Here is a 12,831-nt window from a genome sequence, read left to right on the forward strand (position 1 = left end):
ACCATATCGCAATGTCCGTTTTTTCCAATATCATGCAGCCCTAATGTATGTCAAAAGTCAGCAATTTCACGCCAAATCCGACGGGTCAAAATACAAATCATTTTTATAGACATACCGTAGTGAATCAGCGTATGTAAGACATTGATTTGAACACTGATTGTTTATGTACTAAATCAATAATGGTGATTTGTTAATTTTTTTAAATCTTAAATAGTGCAGCTTTAATATTTTTAGTGGTGGTGTTTTTAATGGGAAATGCAATTCCCAAATCAGTTGAAAGAGGCAACTTCTTAGTGTTTTTGTTTGATGATTTTATGCGCTGTTGTTACAGCAAAGCAGTGCATCAAAAGTACATTACAAGATGATCACTGTCGGACGTTAAATCCTCTACTGTCAGTACTATTCCCATATTTATGAGGGGCTGTGGGAAGATTTAAGTCTTTTGCTGATTCTGTCTGACTCGTCTTAAATAAATTGTTGCAGTAAACTGTATGTCGTGAACTAGATGTGTACATGCAAGTTTTTATCTTGCAGTTTTGCGCTTTTGAATGAGCAACGAGGATCGCCCTGAAGCACTCCGGTCACATTGATGCACGTCATTCTGTTTTCAGGATGTGCATAAGTGATTTTGTGCTGCTCTGTAATGGAACCATTCTTATTTCTTACTTTTCTTACTTTAATAGGCTAAATAACATAAAATTGCACAAAATTATTTATTTGTGGAATATACGTTAGTTACCATATTGAAGTGCTGCGCTTCATCCTTATATACCTCTGAAACATCTCTGATCTGGGTCATGTGTGAATATAATGCAGCTTATTATATTATAATAATATATAGTTATCTAGTTGTTCAAACAACCAACCGACTGACTAGTCAATTAGGAAAATTGGTAGTTTTGAACATCCTACCATATTTAATGACAATGGTGTGACTTCTTGCCCTACCATGTTTTAAAAAATTCTTATTAAAGTAACACACAGACACAAATAAACTATAAACTGAAGCATATCACATAAGATAACTTCTCCCAATGGGTTCCACCCATTTTACTTGTACCTAATGTGACATTTCTCTTTAACTACGCAATTCCATTGATAGTTCTTCCTTTCTGTGTAGTGTTAGTCATTAATCTGATGCATTGCCCTCACATCACAGACACCTGTTATCATCAAAAATTGAGGTTACAGCAAGGCACTTAAAATGGAAGTGAAGGGGTAAAATATTTAGAGGATTTAAAGGCAGAAGCTTATGTAAAGCTTATCATTTTATAAAATAACTTTCATTAATGTTAAAACTCATGTTTTATTTTAGCTGTAAATTGTTTATAATTTTTTAAGTGTAAGGATTGACTCGATTCACTTCCATTGTAAGTGCTTCACTGTAACCCAGTTTTCTTTTTTTAAAGAAAAGGAGCCTTTCAAAATAAATGTTTTTGGTAATCAATATTTTGCCACAAATGCTGTTGATTGAGCTTAACTTGTATTGAACCTGGACTGTTCCTTTTCTGTAAAAATGAATGCATTACAAAGTTACATAAAATATCTAAATACGTAAATCTTTTTTTAAATATATGGGTCGGTAACAAATAAGTCTGTCTGAACGAGGTGATAAAAATGAAAAATCTTATAAAATTCTAATATAAAACACATAATAAACAACTTTTTGGTCAATGTTGGTTTCATAATAAAAAATAAAAAAAAGCATTTTCTACAAAGAAATGGGGCTGGGTGATGTTTTGAATATTAACGATATAATCTAGATAATTTTGCTGACGATGTAAAATTTACCAATATCGTGATGATTTTAATATGCTTTATTTGGCCATTAAGTTTTATAAAGACTAATTTCACAATCCTTCAGGGCTGCACAATTAAAAAAAAAATACCATCAAAATGGCAAGTTGGTCATATGTGATTATTAATCCACAAAAGGCTGTGATTTAAAGACAGATAAACATGGTCTGTGTGTTTCAGAACAAACTAGTGACATGCTGATCTGTGTGCACGCGCATGATGGTGCTTTTAGATCAGTTCATGTGCATTGTAAAATCAAAGTAAAAGGTTCAAGCATTCACGCAATTCCAAACATTAGTAACTGTTACAAGTTATTATACACACCTAAAGATGTGGCACAGAATAACATTTTAGGAAATGCAGAACATTGTGGACTGTCAAATACACATTGCCTTTCCTGTGCCAAAATAAAAGCTCCTTGTGAAGTTGAAGTAAACAGGACTGAAATATATTACTTTTGTATAACACAAATCTAATAATCAGAATAATAATGATAATATGGGGCAGTGGTGGCTCTGTGGTTGAGGCTCAGTGTTACTGACCAGAAGGTTGGGGGTTCAAGCCCCAGCACCACCAAGATGCCACTGTTGGGCCCTTGAGCAAGGCACTTAACTCCAAGTTGCTCCGGGGGGATTGTCCCTGTAATAAGTGCACTGTAAGTCGCTTTGGATAAAAGCGTCTGCCAAATGCATAAATGTAAAAATTTAAATTCAGCATTATATTATAATAATCAACCTGATGTGTCCCACGTTAATAATTTAGTATTATGGAACGTTCAACTGGGATTTGAAATAAGTCAGTGAAGTAGCTTTGCACAACTTGTTCATTCACAAAAATGTATTAGTAAAAACATTTGTAGGTAAATAATGCTTTTTGTTAAGCTACTATGTATATTTGTTTATGAAATATAAATATAAATTGCATCAATGAAAATAAATGTAATTCTCCCTTGTGTTTACTTAATGAAAAGCCGATTATTAGATTTGTATTTATAATGTCTTTAAAATATTTAATCTACTTAGCTACAATGGGTGTTTGGATGAAATTATGGTTCCTCTGATTAAAAAAAATAAAAAATAAAAAGACATGAGGCATTTTTTGAGTCATTTTTAAGACACACCACCGAGCCCTACAAAGAAATAGACTTAATTGCTTTACAAATGTCAAGTGTTGTAACCATTAGGTGAAAGGTATTACAATATTTTCCATGCATCTTAAATACACATTAGTGTACTCAATTTAATGATTATAAAGTAAAAAAAAAATGTAAGGTAATCGTTTTTATTAATTTATTTACAGTTATCCTGACTATTTGAGTCATAAATATCAAAAAGTTTTCTCAGGGTTACGCCACATGACCTGAACAACATGTGCCTTTTCGTAAAAACGTCAAAATATCAGATTAAATAAACTAAAACTTCAAACAGAGTAATGAGGGTCTCCTCTCTAAGTGACCTTAGAAACAACAAAGTCTACCTGCATGTTGGTAACACCACTTGATATTGATATGTTGGACAAAAGTTTTTCAAATATTAATAATATTTAATATAAAAAAAATGAGTGAAATAGCATGTGTGCAATAGAGATTGAACGGCATCCAGAGAAAATAATAGTTTTGAACTTTAAATTTAAACTTCAGCTAATTAAACTTAAGCATTAAGTTTATTTCATATCTGTATGTATAGTGTCTAATAATGCATTTAGCAATGTACACTTATGTTTAACTTGCCCATAAAGCTTTATATGAATTGAATCTGCCCATTTGATTCTATTATTTTTTTTAAATCCACTGGAACATTCCAGACATTTTTGCCAAACTTTTAATTACAGTATTTCCACTGATTTGGTGGCATGTAGGCCTATTATATCAAATTTATTTTTGAACAACTGAATAGATCAGGACAAAAAGTTAGTATCATGTCATAACATAACTGGGTTATTAAATGGAAAGATAGAACATTGATCTCGCAGATTACCATAGTTTCATCAAATTACTATACTGTAAGTAATTTGAAGTCTTAAAAAAACGTCTGGACTATACTGTGACAACAATCAGACAAGCATCTTTAATTGGAAATATTCTTTCAAAGGGAAATTTTGTCCATGACCTATTCATTGTGAAGTAATCCTCTGAGATCTCTAGTGACCATAGAAACACTGTTGCCATGGAAACTTTCAGTGTCTTTCCCACATATTATTATTATTAAAAATGTTTTTTTAATATTCATGTTTTAGTGAATCCCCAAGGCAAGTGCAGGGCACAGTAGCTTTGGCTGTGTTCAGTGATACTTGCCCTCTCTGCAGAAAAAAAGATTGATGGTTATGCTGAACTGATATGAATATGTCAGGGAGCGAGTTACTTGAGAAAAAAGTGCTGTGCTGTCACATGTAATACTTTGCTGCAAAACAAACATCTACACCAGTGCTGTTTGGGCTGAAGTTAAATTCAGAATAAGGCTACTCAAGAAGAATGTGTCTCTCTCTCTCTCTCGCATGCTCACACACACACACACACACACACACACACACACACACACACACACACACACACACACACACACACAGGCCACTACTTTGATCCTACAGATTACAATAAAGATGTTACTTAATTAAAGGAGGTTAACGTTATAGGACAATGACAACAAAAAATTAATCTCAGGTTGAGTGCGCAGGTGTAAAATCTGCCAACTTGATGTGGGTTACCTTAGAATTACCTTTTGAACTTTTGCTTAATGACTTGGAGAGAATGGTTTTGCAGCTGTGTTACCATGGTGATGTGATTCAAACGTAGTAGCCCTATACATTTGTTTTGCTTGTGTGTATAATTTGTGTATAGTAGGTTTATAGAAAGCTTTGAGAATGTTTTACTGTGTGAAGTTTTTAAGATGGGTGGCCTTTTCTGCACAGGAAAATGCTATATGTGAAATGCAGTGCTTGCATTTATGGAAGTAATAGGTGTGATCCAAGAGCAGCATAAGCAAGTAAACAGCCTTTTATTTGAAACTAAGGGAATGGCATGACAAAACACAGATGCGGAAACTGCAGAACCGGTGACAGCTCTCACCTAGAAAGGATCCACACGTACTCCCCCGGGCGACAAGATGTACCCCAAGAACGAAACCAACTGTGAATGGAACACTCACTCCCCACCTTCACGAACAGCTTGTTCTCCAGCAACCTCTGCAACATGCCTCTTACTCAATGTGCACCTGGAGAGATGATGGGGGTGATATCAAAATGTCATCCAGGTACACAAAAACAAATCAATTGATCATGTTAAGGAGCATGTCATTGACGAGTGTCTGGAAGGCAGCTGGAGCATTAGTAAGGCCAAAGGGCATAACTAAATATTCAAAATGCCCAGTGGGCATGTTGAAAGGTGTCTTCCACTCATCCACCTCCTTGATTCTCATAAGCTAGTATGCATTGATCTAGCTTTTTGAAGATCTAGATTTGTGAAGACGGCCGCCTCCTGCAACAACTTGAAGGCTGAAGACATCAAGGGTAACGGGTAACTGTTCTTAGCAGTGTAACATTCAGCCCCTGATAATCGTTGCAGGGGCGTAACAAGCCATCCTTCCCCACCAAGAAGAACCCTGCCCCGGCCGGGGTAGAGGAAGGGCAAATGAGGCCAGCTGCCAGAGACGCGCTTATACATCTTTCCATTGCCTCCCACAGCAGACCCGACAGAGAGAAGAGCCATCCGCGCGGTGGAGAGGTGCTTGGCAGGAGATCAATAGCATAGTTGTACGGGCAGTGTGGCGGAAGAGATGCAGCCCAAAACTTGTTGAACACTGCTCCCAGGTCATTGTATACTGCCGGCACCCCAGAAAGATTGACCTTCCCTTCCTGAAACACAGAAACAGTGGGATAGACCTAAGATTGCGCCAACCCCAAACAGTGAGAAGAACAATAAGGTCTCTATTCAGACACAAAATTGCCAGCCCATTCAATGTGCGGATTGTGTTTCACCAGCTACAGATGTCCAAGCATCACAGGGGTGGATGGAATCTGTAGCCGTTAAAACACAACAATGTCCTTGTGATTGCTGGAAATTCTCAGACTCACCAGAATGATAGCTTTAGTGATCCAACCCAGGGAAGTGCCCCAGAGTGCACAGACCGGAACAGGAGGGTTGATGGGAACCACAGGTATGCCCCACTTGATCACCAGACAGGGTCGAGGAAATTCCCCTCTGCTCTAGAATCAATCAGAGCAGAGATCTTACAGAGGCGATGGTCAATTTTGAGGAACAAATCTCGTCCTTAACCTCCTCTGACAATCCACCGAGAAACATGTCGCATTGGGCCCTCTCGTTCCACCCCGCGGAAGGAGCCAGAGTCCGGAACTTGATGAACAACTCTGATAGTCTCCCTGCTGGAGCTCCGTGAGGCAGCGGGCTCTCTGACATGTGCTGAACTATTAAACACCTTCCTTAACTCATCGGAAAATGTCTGAAATGATGAGCAGCAGGGCAGCTTATTCTCCCATGCCGCTGTTTACATTCCCCAGTCACGTGCCCGTCCAGCAAGAAGGGTGACTATGTACGCCACCCTAGACTCTTCAGTGGGAAATGAGGAGGGTTGGAGGGTAAATACCAGGGAACACTGTGAGAGGAACGCCCTACATCCATCTGGTATTCCTGCATAGGGAGTAGGTGGAGTAAGTGGAGCCTCCCTAGCGGGCACCACCAAGGAAGAATGGCTGGAGGAAGGTGCTTCTGTGGCAAAGTCAGAAAGCTGTGAAACAACTGATGGGATTCAGACAAGACCTCAGAGTGGTGTTTCAATAACTCTGCTTGCTGTGCCAAGGTATTCTCCACAGGGTTTGCTTCAGCTGGATTCATCCAGCTGTTTTGTCTGGTGTGATGAAGAAATATAATCCAACAGCAGATGCAAGTAAACAGTCTTTTATTTGAACTTGAGAAGAGAGCACACACTGGGCAGGCACTAGGGTTGCAGCAGTATTCCTGTTTGAAAATTGATGGTTATCATACCATGTACATTTGCTTATCTACGATATTGAGAAAAAAAATGCAACCGGACAGAGAATCTCACATGCGCATCCTCCTCGTCTGCCTGTCAGACTCGTCAACTTGCGACACACACACACCGACAAATGCAGTGGAGGAAATTTCAGAGAGAAGCGAGCCGAGGGGGACTGACGTGTGTGTGTGTGTGTGTGTGTGTGTGTGTGTGTGTGTGTGAGTTAAAGCAGTGTTTCTCAACTGGTTTATTCGGGCTGGGTCGCGGACAGCAGGGAAAGAGCGATGCCATGGTTCTCTCATTGAAGATATGTGATCGACTATTTAAGACTGCTGAGGCAGATTTAATGATAATCTCGCAAAGAGCTAAAGCAGACATGGGCAATTCACAGCCTCATTTATCGTAAAAGCATTTTATTTTTCATTGGATATTTCAGTTAACTTGCATTGGGACATAACGTGTCTCCACAAGCATTTACCATGCTCATGGTTACCAGATAAGAGACGAAACACCCCCAGTTTGAGATTTATACTTGCGCAAATTGGAAATATTCCTTAATGTAATACGTATTTTGTGCAATCTGGCAACCATGCACGCGAGTGCGCAATTTATATCTGGCTTTCCCCTTTGATCAAACTTAGCGATCTGTAGTGCAATATTCTGCTCAAGGAAAAGTGTTATACGGCTACTCTGTGTTCATTCTTGAGGCTGCTTGTGATGTTTGGTGCTACTAATTTTGCAGGTAAACCTTCTCAGTGATAAAAGTAGATCTCGGCATCATTGACACATGGAGGAGTAATCATTGACATGCGAGCAAAAGCAAGCCAGAGACGAATATGTAAATTTATTATTTGTGCAATTTAGAAATGTTGAAGTCCCTTCATGCCTGTATGTTAATCTAACTCTTGCAGTATTCATTTATCATAGTCATGCAGTCTGTGTTATTCAGTTGTGTGATGAAAGTCAAAAGTTGACATCAACAACAAAAATAATGTCACTTGCTGCATGTCCTTGTACTGGAAAACCATGAACAAAACTATGCAATATAAAAGGAAATGCGACGCAGGATACATTAAATACAGGTTATGTTTAATCTATGGCAGGTCGACACTTGATGTCCAATGTAAAATCTGTCCTGAAGCAAAACCAGTTGAGAAGCACTGAGTTAAAGGTACAGACAGGAGCAGTCTGGCCTCACCTGCAGTATATGTTAACTGTTAATAATCATAGGACATTACTTCAAAAGCTCACACAGCTGATGTTATTTTTCATTTAGTAGTTCATTTAACATGTAAACTAACATGCTTTAGTTATATAACATGTTATAGTTTTAATTTTTTATCATGTTTATAATTCTGTTTATTATAATTCTGTTAGCTTTCTTATTTTTTCTATTTATTTTCAAAAGGGAGCCTTTTTTTACACATACTTCAATAAAATAAATGGTTTCAAATTTCAATTATAATAAAGTGTTTACTCAAAAAAAAAAAAAAAAACCTTGTTTTCACTGATAATACTAATTTTGTAATACCGTATACCGTGAAACCGTGATATATTCTGAGACGGTTATCATACTGTGAAAAACTCATACCGTTGCAACCCTATCAGGCACACACACAAACACACACAGAGAAGTGTGGCAGGGTGAGAAAGTTCGATCCAATGGAATATTCCACGTGAACATGATGATCTGCTCCAGAGAAAGCCACAGTATGAAAAAACACGAAATATTAGCAGAGCTCAAATAGAGCGTGATAATTACTCCAAACTAACACTAAGTTAGATAAGCGCTTCAGAGTGTGGAGAGCAGACTAGTAATGCAAAAGCGTGCAAAAAACAGTGAAGAGGCACAGAAGAGAGAATAAATATACTAGACAAATGAGTGACAGGTGACAACACTCAGACAAATGAGCTGGCGCACTGATTACCAGAGTGGCAACAGGCACGTGCAGACATGTGACAACTGTCAAACAGATAAAACAAACCCACATGGTGAGCTGTCAGACACGAACACAGACTCCGGTAGACAAGAAAGAGAAGCAGGTCAGTCAGAATCCAAACAGGAGGCCAAAAATCAGAGGTAGAATCTATTCAGTTACTGAAATCAGAAGGCAAAGGCTGTCTCATAATCTTAAAAGTTCTTTGTGTGGTCATAGTGACTGTTAGAGTCTGAAAGAGTGCTAGAAAACTGTATGTGTACCTACAGTAGTTTACTGTATGTGACATCTGGGGCCATTTGCACCAGCCATGCGTAAGTTCCAACTTACCCTAGTTAGGCTGTAGCGTAAATAGGCACTGTTGTTATTTATGCACTACTAAATATTTGAGTGTTGCACCATTAAACAGTTCCTGAGCACTGAAGATCTGTACACCCACCTATTCATGTGATTATCTACTCAGCCAATCATGTGGCAGCAGTGCAATGTGTAAAAACATGCAGATATGGGTCAGGAGTCAGAATGGGGAAAAATGTGAATGTCGCTTTGGCTTTAGCCAAATTAATAAATGTAAATGTACTTTACCTGCCTATATTTTCAATGGCCCCACCACAAAAAAGTTATAATTAATATTTATCCATATACTGTATTTTTGTTTGTGTGTGCCAGGAATAATATATTTTTCATTAAATGTTACATTTTCCTTGCAATAAACTAGTTTTGCGAGAAAATGATGGCATAAAATGTAAACCATTGCTGATTGATTTAACCATTATATTGATGCCTCCAAGACTATCGTAGAGTTTGCCAGCTTTACAACCTTGGTGATACAACCTTGGTGATAAGTTTAATCAGCAGAATTCGCAACAATTATTTTCAATAAATGTTCATACAATGTTTAAGATGCAAGACCTAAAAACACATTTACAATGATGACAAGTGATATTTCCATTTTCTGTCCTGAAACTCTCTCACACCAGCTGGCCATCCTTATTGTTGAGTGTGTCAATGCATTATTGTCCTGAGTGTGTCATTTGCACTGCTCCCTCTCTGCTGTGATGCTAATGTATTGCAGCACTTTACTTTTGCAGGGGTTTAACTGCAACTACGCTCACTGCACCCTATTGCTGTACATACAGACATGCTAAAGCCCCTGCAGTGAAAGAATGCAGAGTGGAAAAATAGACATGGGTGGCCCTTTTTGTTCCGGGTACCTTTCACACGTTTAGACAAAGTCCTTTTATTTTGTCAGACATTGGGTGTGTGTGTTTGTGATTGCCAGAGGGGTTTCTTTAAAAACTCTGCAGTATCTTTATAGAAGTTGTCTTTTTCATCCTCTCTTTCATTGTGTTCTCACATATTTTTAATCTTAATAATTTATTTTCCCACCAGGTTCATTATCCAGATGTGGAGAGAGTTGAGTGGCTAAATAAGGTGAGAAAACGATGAGTAAAATAATTGTCCATCCTTCCTCATCTCTTAAGTAATCATCATATACCACTCTTACTATATTCATCTCTCTCTTTCCTCATTCACACTGGTCTCTGGGATCACACTGGGATCAATGTCAGGGAGCCTTCTGTGTGAATGCAAGCCGGTGCCAGAATGCCAGAATATTTAACCCTGGGATCAGACCCTAGTAACATTGCCGAGATCAATCCCGGGACGTGTCTGTTGGAATAAAAGCTGAGCCGATAGCGTGAAGGGTGTGTGTCATAGTGATGATGAATTTATTATGCGAAGGAAAACGATTGTGTGCAGAATGGTGCAAAATGAGCATAGCACACTGCAGTGGATTACACACATAATCAGTTTCACTGTTTACTGCGGTTTACAAATAAAAGCATACAGCTGTCATAAACCGTTGCCATTTTTCATGATTCTTTCTATATTTTTTATATATAAGTGAAGAAATTAACGTTTCCATTGTAAATCAGTTAAATCGAGAAACAATTGGCTACATTTACAGCTTCACAAACCTGACGTGATTTATCAATACATATTTCATTCAGAGTGAAGCACAACAAATCAGAGCTTGAACTTCATTTCCCCCTCATATATGGTTTGTTTGAAGAATAGTACTTGGGTATTTAAAAATGTTAAATATAAACTTTGGGTATTTAACCAAATGATGGTTACCTAGTTTGTAAATTGTGAGTGCGGTGTCATGCATGGAACATTCATTGAACAACATTCTATGGAATTTGCAAACATGAATGTAAGTGAAAATTTGGTTGGTATAGGCTACTTAATTGTAGACCCGCTAACATAAGAAACACAGCCAGATACAGTAAACCTTTACCAGTTTTGTAATAACTCAGTCTAGTTTTTTAGGTAGACTAACTCGCCACAGCACTTGCAACTTTAAGACAGGACAACTGTTAGTACATGCATATATTTTCTTAACCCTAAAAGGGCAAGAACATAACTATACTGAAAATGTATTTATTGCTATTTTCCAAAACCTTAGGTTCCAAATAATACATTTCTGTTTTTCTCCCAAATATATCTATTTTTATTTTAAAGCTTGTAGAAATCATGATTGAAAAGATGACATTTGCCTCAATGCTTCTCAATGCCTATTCGCAGCACATCAGTTAGCATACAATGTGTATATTATTAATACGTTTTGTTATAAACTGCATATGAATAGCCTAAATTTCTATTGTAATAAATGCTAATGGCTGAAGTAAAAAAGCATAAAAAAGCATTATACTTTGTCTGTGTAAGCTAGTTATTTTTCTTTTTTTAGAATCAAATTAAATTACAAACGCAATTACTGATTGAATGCACAGCTTAACAGTTGCATGGCATTATCACTGAAAATAGTTTTTTGAAATATAATTTTTCTATTATTTAATTTTAATAATATTGTAATGCACCTTGCTACCATGCATTTCTTTTTTTTTGGACGGTTTCACTATCAATCTGTATTGTTCTTTGGTGGCATTTGAGTTAGTAGACAGCAGCCAATATCACAAAAACAATTTACATTGAACAAAACAAAAATGATCTTATGAGCTATTTTTAAAAGTAGACCTAACTGTCTGAATAAATAAAATTGGCTATCATACAAATCTCATACAGGGACCAGGGAGCGATTTCATCACCATCCGCACAGACGATGAATTGGTTACATTTAAGGTTCCATTCATGAACATTAGTGAATGCATATATAATGCAATATATTTGTTACACAATTTAGTTAGTTAATTAAAACACAATTGTTCATGGTTCATTAACAATGTTAACAAATACAACTTTTGATTTTAAAAATGCATTAGTATGTTGAAAGTAACATTAACTAGGATTAATTAATGCTTAAGTATTGTTCATTGTTAGTTCATATTAACTAATGTTAACAAACGGAACCTTATTGTAAAGTGTTACAGATCACATTAACCATGAGTTGAGTTGTACCGAATGCAATTTAGTTGTTTGCAAAAGAATGAAAGCGATTTCTCGAACGCAGTTATCAATAAACTTAAGACACTGTACATTAGACGTCGCACCGTGATGTCACTTTTGTCTTTACGGGTTTGTTACAGGATGTGTGTGAATGTAAGCACAGATTACAGGAAAGCAGTCCCAGAACAGTAGCCGGAACGACTTTTCTCGGGATTAATCACAGGATCTGTGTGTGAAAGGGGCTTTTCTCTCGTCTCTCTCTCTCTCTCTCTCTCTCTCTCTCTCTCTCATATCACGCACACACATACTGTACACACACTCTGGGAGATAACAGTGGTTGTACACTGGTGATGATGTAATCCACTGCAGTGTGCTATGTTCGTATTGCACTGTGCACAGCCAGGCTTCATACAACATGACTGATTTGAATATTTCATTGGCAGCTCGCCCGGTAGCTTAATTCATGTACCTGAATGGTCTCATACTTCTGCAACATTCAAACTTATGCAAAACTATTTACATGAAACATTGCAGAATCACTGATGTTTTTAAATTGATATTTAAAAAGGATAACTATGCTTCATGCAACTTATACTTTTGCAACAGCAATATTTTATACACCTGCACTTTGAAGACATATAAATGCATTATTGCTACCTCTTCAGGTATTTGGGAAACTAACCCCATGCAAACAGGAGTATTTA

The 12,831-nt window shown here is 37.3% G+C and overlaps 1 pseudogene; it reads left to right on the plus strand.

Moving 5' to 3' along the window:
* The window catches only part of LOC127618074 (extended synaptotagmin-2-like), a 71,414-nt pseudogene that overhangs the window by 4,158 nt on the left and 54,425 nt on the right, over positions 1 to 12,831 (plus strand).

The sequence above is a fragment of the Xyrauchen texanus genome, chromosome 2, assembly GCF_025860055.1.
Source record: "Xyrauchen texanus isolate HMW12.3.18 chromosome 2, RBS_HiC_50CHRs, whole genome shotgun sequence".
NCBI classification, from domain to species: domain Eukaryota; kingdom Metazoa; phylum Chordata; class Actinopteri; order Cypriniformes; family Catostomidae; genus Xyrauchen; species Xyrauchen texanus.